The sequence below is a fragment of the Lycium ferocissimum genome, chromosome 1 (genome assembly GCF_029784015.1).
Source record: "Lycium ferocissimum isolate CSIRO_LF1 chromosome 1, AGI_CSIRO_Lferr_CH_V1, whole genome shotgun sequence".
NCBI classification, from domain to species: domain Eukaryota; kingdom Viridiplantae; phylum Streptophyta; class Magnoliopsida; order Solanales; family Solanaceae; genus Lycium; species Lycium ferocissimum.
The window spans coordinates 69,802,272-69,813,272 of NC_081342.1; positions in this window are offsets into that span (position 1 = coordinate 69,802,272).

Sequence of the window (11,001 nt, forward strand, 5' to 3'; positions counted from 1 at the left end):
CCTCTAGGCGGGTCGTGACAAAAGTGGTATCGTAGCGATTCGTCCTAGGGATGTGTTTACGAGCCGTGTCTAGTAGAGTTTTGTTTATGGGTGTGAAGCGCGCCACACTTATAAACGAGAGGCTGCGGGGCATTTAGGAATAATGACCGTCTTTCTTTCCCTAGATCGTCTGATAGAGCTATAATGTAAGATTTCCCCTATTCTAACTGTGTGTTATGATTTTAGCGATGCCGACGGGGAGGAAGAAAATTCGCACTATATTAGATGCCACCGAGGAAGGCACCAGTCGAGAGCCTCTAGCTGAGTCGGGACACGGCGAGACGGAGAGTGCCACTCCCTCGTATACCGCTCCCGCTCCTATTCCTCTAGCGGCAGAGGAGCATGAGAGGCCCCCCGCCCTCCTCCCTTATTGCTCCGCATCGGGACTTACGGGATGTCGTTCGGTTGTCGACTCGGTTAGTTGCGCGCGTTGTGCTCGGCGACGAGTGTGGGTTCTAGTGATAGGGCGACCGCGTTCGGGCCCGTGATTTTATAAGTTTAAATCCTCCGAATTCTTCGGGTCGAAACCGATGAAGACTGCGTTATGGCTTTATTGATGAGATATTGAGGACGCCGAGGATTATCCATGCTTCGATACCGAGTCCGTGGAGTTGGCTTCGTATAGACCGGGACGTAGGCTTTGTTTATGGTATAATAATTGGATTTCTTCGAGAGGGGAAAATGCACCTCCCCCAAAATGGCAAGAGTTCGTGGATGCGTTTATTCGGCATTATTTGCCCCCTGAGGTTCGTCGGGCTCGCGCAGATAGATTCCTGAATCTCAAGCAAGGAAATATGAGTGCCCGGGAATATAGTCTCCGATTCAATTCATTGGCAAGATATGCTCCGGCCATGGTAGCAGATGTGGGAGACCGAGTACACCGGTTTGTGAGAGGCTTAGGGCCACACTTATTTAAGGATTGCTTGACAACCTCGTTATTAGAAGGGATGGATATTTCGCGCATTCAAGTGCATGCTCGAACACGAAGAAGAACATGGGGCGGCCGCCGAGGAGATCGAGTTATGGACAGGGGACACGGTAAGAGGACTAGATCAGCGGGTGCTAGCAGTTAGTACAGAGGAGGCCAGGGGCAGCAGTATTCTAGATATTCTAGCCAGTCTGCTTCTAGTGCACCTCCTCGATTTGCTGGCCAAAAGTTTGATCGTCCTACTTATTCTGGGCCGAGTCGAGGCTCGGGAGCCGGGGTCCCGATGCGTGGCGATTCTAGCCGAGGCGACCGCCGTACCACGGTGCGATCGGTGCGGCGATTACATCCGGGTCGGTGTCGCGCGAGGCTCGGATACTTGCTATGCACTCGGGCCGGGTTGGCCACATTATGCGCGGTGTCCGATGCCGAGAGCGGCCGAGACGAGCTCCATTTTGCTACGGGGTTCGAGTTACAGCTGTGTTCTTCGTCGTGGATACGTCCCGTAGGACGGCTTCTCGGGTTCCGGCGGGCCGTGGCGAGGGCGGAGAGGGCCTCAGTTCGAGCGGTCCCCCGGGGCATATTTATGCATTGACCGGACGGCAAGATTTAGAGACCTTCCCCGATGTCGTGATAGGTATATTGACGATCTATCTTCTTATGATGTTTAGGCATTGATTGATCCGGGCTCTACTTTGTCATATATTACTCCTTATATTGCCGGTCGTATCGGGATAACACCCGACGATCAAACCTTTTGAAGTGTCCACTCCGATTGGCGACCAAAGATTAGCCGGACAAGTGTATAGAAATTGTATAATTGTAGTGTGCGGCCGACATACCGTAGTCGATTTGATTGAATTGGAGATGCTAGATTTTGACGTCATTATATAGGCATCGGTTAGCTTCTTGTTATGCAAATGTAGATCGGGGCCAAGGTGGTCTGATTTGAATTCCCCGGAGAACCAGTTCTAGAGTGGAAGGATAACACTGCATCCCCAAGAGGCAGATTTATTTCTTATCTTAAGGCAAGGAAGATGATTGCCAAGGGCTATATTTACCATTTAGTTCCGGTTCATGATACGGAAGCAAAGCCGCCGACTCTTCAATCCGTTCCAGTAGTGAACGAGTTTCCAGATGTATTTCCAGACGAGCTTCCAGGCCTTCCACCAGAACGGGAGATTGAGTTTACCATCGATGTATTGTCGGACACTGGGTCAACAACACTCTGCTATGAAACAATGTTGCTCATATTTGCTTGATCTCCTTTTCTGAGTGTTAACCAATTTGTATATCTTTTCTCCCTTTTGGCAGGATGTTGCTATATCCACAGTTCTTTAGCAGGATGTTGCTATATCCACAGTGCGGCCTATCCAGGATCTACCTGATTATAACTGGTTCAGGCATAGAACCTACATGCTCTGTTATTAGGTGATTCTTTGTTTCGGAGTTACCCACCTCGCGCGACCATTTCCTTGTCGAATATATAGGTCTTACTTTGCTAATTATTCTTCTTGCATACCTTCTGGTTTTGTAACTTTTCCTATAAAAATAAGCGGCCTATATTCAATAATTTGGTTGTCGACATTTGTTTTGATATTCTTTAAAAATTGTAGATTGCAAATTTGCATTTAGGTTTGTTATGATTACGTTTGTTCATAGTGGACGGTTCTTTAAATGAAATTGATTGTGCAATTGATCTTCATACAGAAGCTTTCTAGAATCTCTTGACAATCTAGACTACTTCACATATATAGCAATTTCCAATCCAAACTTAATGTGAAGCAATTGCTTGTCTAAAATATACATGAGAAGGTTGTTTTCATTTTTGACCCATGCCGTTGCTGCTACTTATAATTACGTCTGGTTATTTGTTTCACTTATGTAACCTTTAAAATCAATTAAATTGAGGCATTGCTTTTTAAAAAAAGAAATGAATTGAAATTCACAAAGCATAACAAATCCAAGCATTTTTATTATCCAAAACTAAACAAGCAACTCTATAATAGGAACACCACGTTACACTAATTGGAATATCCCATTCTTCTAGGGAACAAGGTGGAGCATTCATTTTAGACGAACTCGGCGGTCATGGCAAAAGGCCAGTGAAAAAATGTAGTTGCACGCATGGAAACAAACCTACCAATTGACTTAGTATAGATGATCTTAGTTACTAGTGGGAATTTTAAAATCAAATGTCAAATTTTAGCATAACTAATACAAAAGGCGTCAGGCAGAATGGGATGATTCAACAAATTCTTACTTATAAGTGAACAAAGCCTCATCTGCTGATCCTCTATCCTCCATGCATGCACATTTCATTTTCGTGATGCTACTACTTATCACTTACCAAGGTAACCAAAATATCTCCTATAAATTAGCTGGGGAAGTTAATACGAGGCATATTACTGACAATGGGAACTCATGAAGTAGAATGCTCACAACAACAACAAGAAGGTGAACACATTTTCCAGAGTAGATATCCTCCGGTCCAAGTATCAGATGACGTGACTCTCCCCGATTTTGTGCTTCACAATGTAGAATTATACGCCGACAAACTAGCATTTATGGATGCTACCACTAGCAAAGGCTACACTTATGGTGAAGTTGCAAGAGACTTAAGGAGGTTTGCTAAGGCCTTGAGGTCCCTTGGCTTAAGAAAAGGAAGGGTTGTGTTGGTAGTGCTCCAAAATGTACGGGAATATACTATTGTTGTTCTTGGAATCATGGCTGCCGGCGGTGTCTTCTCTAGGGCAAATCCGTAGACTCATTCATCGAAATTATGAAACAAGTTGAATCGATGATGGCAAGCTTATTGTCTCTCGATCTACCAACCTATCACAAGGTAAATATACTTTAAATTCGGCCCACATGCGTAATTTTGCCTAACGATCTCGGCTCATAATCATAATTAACTCGAGTTGTCTGTGATTTGCATATGAAGTTATAGAGGTTATAGACTTCACTTGTTGTTCCGAATGGATGTTTATTTTGTATTATTTTCAAGCAGTGATAGTCTATTATACACACTCGCCACTGACTCATTATTGACCAAATTTGTTGTACTTGTTACTCTTTTCGATCCAATTAAAGCTTGCGTTTTACTATGATGGGAAAAAAATGGTTATCTTCCACCTAAAGTAACAGAAATTGGTGTAAAAGACTGTGGACAACCAGTAATAATACTAGGCGGAGAACGTGTAAAAGGAACAATTCATTGGGATGAATTGCTCGAAGCCGCATCGTGCGTCTTAACCGATCACCTAACAAACCAAGGAGATGAAACTGTGCAGCAAACTGATTTATGTGCGCTGCCCTTTTCATCAGGCATGACAGGACTATACAAGGGCATGATGTTAACTCACAGAAATCTAGTAGCAAACTTCTGCTATACTCTTTTCAGTATTAATCCTTTAGGTACAGTAGTCAACAATTCCTCTCTATGTTGCATGCCTTGGTTTGCATTTCTAAACTGCATTCATTGACTATTAAGAAAATCATTGCTCAAGGGGAACTGTAAGGTATGCTAGTGTGCACGTGCAACACTCCAAGAACCGGAAGCCGAGGACGACCCAGAATCATCAAGCCACACACTCATCTTTCTTCTCCTGTGCCTACCGCTTGTGGATATCACGACAGCATTTTGTCGACTTAGAATGCAACAGAGGCAGATGCTGTATGTTCCACGAGGAGCATAAAATTTATGTATAAAACCCACTGAAATTGCAACAAATATAAGTGTTGAATCCATAATTTTAGAAGTACAATGGGTTAAGTGTTAAGAACATTAAAGGTCGAGCGCATAGAGCTTAAAGCCTGGATCCGCCTCCGGAATGCTGTATTACTTTTTAATAGCTTCTTTCTGTGACACATGATGTGATCTTTGTAGGGTGAGAATAAAGGTTTCCTTGTCTGTAAGAAAAAAATGGCGACTTCTCCGGTAAATGCTTCGTTTCTTCGCTTCGCCCTCGCTCCATTTAGCTTCGTGGAATATGTTATGAACTTGAAGTTTGATGAGGAGCCTAATTATGCAAAATATATCTCATTGTTTGATGGAATAGTATATCCAAATCCAGACATCAGGCCAATCAACACTGATGGTGCACAGAAGGTATTACTAGACATTTTCATAATTCAGGGCATCCTTGAACTCGAAAGTCGGTGACAGGAGAATTTTTTGTAACACATTTTATGTTATTGAGGCTTATATATCAAGTTGGACAGAAGAGAGAAAGGCTTACAATGGAAGAGGATGAAGATGAACAACCAAAAAAGAAAGTACGGATGGGAATGCCTGCAACACAATGGATTAGTGTTTACAATGGTCGTCGCCCAATAAAGCGAAGGTATCTATACTTGTGTGTGATATTTCTTGGTCTTTAGTTTGTGAACAAGGAATTGATACAACTGGCAATTGTAGGTAGCATTGTAATGTTGCTGATATGAGGCTGCCTCAGTACATTGAGAAAGGAAATGAGGATGGACTATTCATTAGCAGTGAACAGTCTTTCTTAGAAAGCGCAAACTGGTAGGCACACGTCCCCGACTCACTATTCTGTTTTGCATTTTTACATTTCTCTCTCATATATAGTCAATTGTTAAATTTACAAAAAGTTTCTGCTTTCCAGATCAAAAAAGAATTTTGCTCTTCTCATTTGATTCTGTAGTTCATTCTTTCCCGTTTGGTTTGGTTGTGGGGAGGGAATATGTTTTGGTAAGTACTAGGAATTTAACTAATAGAGTAGAAGAGTCAAGGCGAAAAGCACAAAACAAGTGAGAAAGTCTGTTAGAGCTTTAAGTGCAAATTGTAATTAAACTGTGGACTTTGACGAAGGAAAGCTCCAATTAGGAAGAAATAAAAAAGAAAAAAGAAAAAAGAGAGAAATGTAATGCAATTGTAGACACTGTTTATTTTTCTGATCCTATGTTGCTTGCAGATAAATAAGCTGGTACAAGAGCTTTAATGCTGTAAGTTGCTGGAGAAGTTAGAAGATCATTATTCTGCAATTTCACAATACCTGTATCGAGTACCAGATGCAGAAGAGCTGTGTCCGAGCTTTTCTAACTGAGTTTGGCTTAGAAACCCTATCAGTTGTCCGATTGACATGTTAAGTTCTAGAACGAGTGGTTAGCTATATAAAATTAGTCTGTTTCAGGTCATTCTCAAAAAAATTAGTCTGTTTCAGGTATTGCCCTGGAATATTTGGTCATTTGCTCTTTAAGGCTAGAAATGTGTCTGGAAAGAGGTTATTCTCAACAAAAAAAAAAGTGTATATAAACTTTTTCCGGATAGAAATGTGTATGGAAAGAGGTCATTTTTCACTCCAAAGCACACGGGTTTAGGATGTCATCTTAGTTCATTTCAATTTACATTTCCTGAGATAGAGAAGAACACTAATTGTGAAAGTATTAGTTTATCTTTCCGAGGTGCATAATTCAGAGCTGCATGTGTTACTTCGATGAACTCATTATTACATTTTTTTTTGGGTGACATAAGTATATAATCTTGGATATGGTTATAAGTTGGGAGTTTCTGGATTACCTTGTCCAAAAAATAGTTGGAAGTTCCTAAGTTATTGTTAATATTATTTACTTTGATTAGGGAAATTTCTGGGTTAATAAATCATTCTATTTTGAAAAAATAACCCTTCTCTGTATTGTATTTTATAACAAAAAACAGAAGATTGAGAAGAAAGTAAGAAAACCAGCATGCTCAACAGCAGCAACAATAACATACCCAATAAAATCCCACAATGTGGGGTCTGGGGAGGGTAGAGTGTAGGCAGATAGTACCCTTACCAAGGTAGGGAGGCTGTTTTAAACCAGCATGCTCCAGTTATAATATTTGGAAAACGTTTACAAAAAAGAAAGGTTCTATTTGAAACTTAAACATCTATAGCTTTTGTCTTATAAGTGACCAGAAAGACCTTCTGATTGCTTATTTGTCCCACATCTAGCTTTAAATTGAATGCTTGCATGCAAAATACATGTTGCTTTACAGTTACCAGTTTCCAAAAAAAAAAAAAAAAAAAACATGTTGCTTTTGGTCCAGCTAGTCTTTTCGATAGAGTGAATTAATGTGTTAGGAATCAAGAATTTGTACTTTAATTTGTTAGTGATTTACTCTTGTGAAGTTAAAAATTAGCATCAAGGTGACTATAGATAAAGCTATAGAATTATACTCTATATTTGAGCATCTTTACGATCCTTGTCAATGTTAAAGTCTGTGTAAATGACAGGTATGGTGGAGTTTCATCCAACATATAGAAAAGGGAATGTTGATTTCTCAAAGGGGAACTGAACACGTCTTGCCAATATGGTACTAGTGTTTCTTCGCTCTTGCATGATTTAGCAACTTAATACATTACTATTGGTATTTTTAAGATCATCTAAATTGAATTTGTTTTTATGAGCAGTCATGCACCAAATGTGTGTATGCCTGTAGGATCAAAGTTAAGACCTTTGATATAGACATTAATGCTTTTGTTATTGTCGATTTCCGTTTGTTACTATGGACAATTAAGAAAAGTTGAATCTAAAAAGTTGAATCTAAAACTCTCTTTAAATCTAAGTAGTCATCATAGACCACGAGAAAGTCCCAATCTAATTCATGATTCACCCGTAAAAAAATTTCAATAATGAGTACCTTTTGATGTATGGGGTACAAGGTGGGCTAACTGGGTAGAGCTAAAAGCTAGTGTCAGCAAGGGAGAAATCATCATATTTAGAATAAAAGACAGTGTAACCCTATTGACATTCAATAGGGGCTTGCACTCAATTTCCAGTTTTCCACCATATTAGATGGTGTCCATGTGGATTTCAGGGGCTTGGTCTAATTGGGATTTAGGGGAGGGTAGATTTCTGGGATGAACTTGCAGCAATCAGGGGCTTATAATATATGCCTTTGGATGTGAAAGTCAGTTCCCTAAATTGTGGGATTGCCTTTGTCATCCTTTGGACAGGTTGATGAGCTTATGGATAAATTGATATGAGCGAATAACTCTAGAAGCATCAAACAGGCGGCAGACAAAGATAGACTGATTTGTTGAATATGAATTATCAGCACCTTGAATTTGTAGTATTGGACTTGTGTTCTAAAAAATGATTTTAAAAAACTCAATCAGATATCTTAAAAAAGGTAGTGATCTTCTCCTGAAAAGTATCACGAACATAAGGAGAAGAAAAGGGAAATTTGATCCTTATTATGTCCAAATTTTTGTCTTTCCTTTTAAATCAATGCATTCCTTTACATAAGCTGCTTGTTTAGTAATTACAGGACATTTACTACAATGGAGAAACCGGTCCATCAGTAATAAAAAGTGACAAAATAGTTTGATATAGCTCCTCTTTTCCTTGCCTTGGCTGTTTCGAAAAGATTGAAAATGGAAAAGTATTGACAATATTTTACTCTCTTGGCTTCAATTTATATTTCCTTCACTCTCTATTTATTCATAATGGTATCAATCATAGAAAGATGAGGTACCAAGCCATAAAGGGACTTCGTTTTTTATTTTTTCCTTTCTTATTATTTGATTTTTGCTGATTTGTAAGCAATTCATTTTCCCAGACAGTTGCACTATTTTTGGCCGAGATTTCAGTTTTCTAATTGGTCATGATTTGCTAGTTGCATTTGTAAGCAATTCTTTTCCTGGACGGCTCGAAGGGGAGCCTTGGAACAACGGTAAAGTTGTCTTCGTGTGGGCTATTGGTCATGGATTCGAGCCATGGAAGCAGCCACTAATGTTGCATTAGGTTAGGCTGTATACATCACACCCCTTGGGGTGCGGCCCTTCTCCGGACCCTGTTAACACGGGATGCTTTGTGCACCGGGCTTCCCTTTTCTTTTCCTGAACACTTCCACAATCTTTTACTTTGATAAATGTTCCATTATAAGTATGCACTTGACATATGCTTAGGGAAATGTCAAATTAGCATGGATCATCAGTGCAACCCAAATCTTGACGTTGAAACTTGAAAGTTGAAATCTGTCTATTTCTCAAGATTTGAAAGTTGTTGGGTGCGGTGAGGAAATCTAGTGAATTATGAATAGACTCTGGTTCATTCTTTTTTTTTTTTGGATAAAAGACTGGTTCACTATTTGTTTTGCAAGCGCGGTTTCTGCCTCAAGTTTATCTAAGTAATACTTTTGTGATGGTAGGCTCGATGAATTAGAAGGTCATAGCTTATACTGACTCAGAAAAGAAGCGTGGGTCCTGTTGACCTGACGTGTTACTACTGGGATTGAGTTGAAGGGTTGTAAATGGATCTCATCTCAATCAAATGGGAGTATCAACTGGAGAACTATCACCCACTGGTGAGTATATAAGGTTGAGCTACTTTAGTGTATTTGTTAAGCTGGATTGAGAATTGCTGTAATGCAACTTTGATTAGAGAATTGTTTTTGGACTTGATATAGAGCAAATATTTAGTTTCACTGGTCTCTTTATTTTGAATAGACCATCTGATGTTATACTATTAGTAGCTACATTTCTTTGAAGATACTTGCTTTCACAAAAGCCCCACAAAAATGGAGAATTGTCGGATTGTGGAAAGTAGCAAAAACTTTTTAACAAGAGCTGAGAAGCCACTCGGAAGGAGAAGTTCCTAATAAGATTCCTGCTGAATCACCTTTAGCATTTTGGTTAGGTGTTCATTAATTTCATGAAAAACTTTCCGGTGCAGTACCTCCGAGATGAATTCTCTGAATCGTACTACAGGTGATGTCAATCATAACGTACGAACACCTAAAAACACTATTCTGTTACATTCTTGGATTGGGGAATCAATTAAATCTCTGATTGGTTTAGCATTGATTGCTTTTACAATAGCTCTTGACAGCAAAAACACTGTAAAAAATGATTTCTTTTTCAAGGTGGAGAAAGTTCAAATTTTTGTTAATTCCTTGTCTTACTATGATAACTAGCACTCTTGTTTTCAATTCTTTTATGAGAGAATCTTGATGGGTTCTTTGATACTTTTGTTGGGGGTATTTAAATAATTTCGGGTCCCGTTTTATTCACTTCATTTTTGCAGGAGCTGAACTTTTAACTTCTTTTTACAAGACGACAAGTCATGGTAATAAAGATCAAGATCAGAGTTACTGAATCTTTATGTGCTTTATTGACATTTTTTATGTACAAATTGTTAGATTTAGGCATATTTCCTATCTGGGGTTTAGCTTTGACAGCTACTAGTTTCAGCTGGTTAATTGGAGCATGGTTGATATTCTTATTGGGGCAGCTTAGGTATGTTAGCTATGACTAGAAGAAACTGAAGCAGAAGACAAATGCTACTAGTTTCAGCTTCATGGCACTATGATCTTATAAGCATTTCAATGGACAGTCTTTGTAAAAACTCTGTAAAGAGCAATAAAAAGAGAGCTTTTTAATTTGAAAACAAAACGCTTTCTATTTCATGTGATTCTTTTTCTCTTCCTTCCTGTCCATTATCACTTGAATCACTTCAACAGAATGCTGATCATCTATTTAGGCATTTTCGATTCAGGGTGGTGAATGAATTTTGATTATAGTCGTTCGTGTTAGGCATTGGTTGTGAATTTAGGCCACTGTTTGGAAACAAATGAATTTTAATATCTGTTTTGGTTCTTGTTTTTTTCTAGAAAGACATCAAAAATATGTCGATGGCGTTAATGCCTCATTTAGTACTTCCCATCTTTTAGCTGAACTTGTATCTATATATCTCCTCAGATTTTTCTAGGTTAGATATAGCTTAATTTAGCGCAAGAGGCGCTGCAACAAGTGTTTTGCCAATTGCCAAGCACCGCTGCTACTAGTTTGATCACTATGTCGGATGATATTAAGCTACCAATTTTAGGATCTATCTAGCAAAATTGATTGTTAAGTTCTTTTACTCTCTGCAATAGGTTGTTGCTTCTCTATAAGTGTCTGTAATCAGTTAACAACTTGTGTCTTACACTGGTTGAGCTTAATTGTAAGTTTGTTTGTATCTGGATGCAGATGTTGGAGGGACAATAGAGTGATCATTTGGCCAAGGACGAGACTGAAAGAGGTAAAATC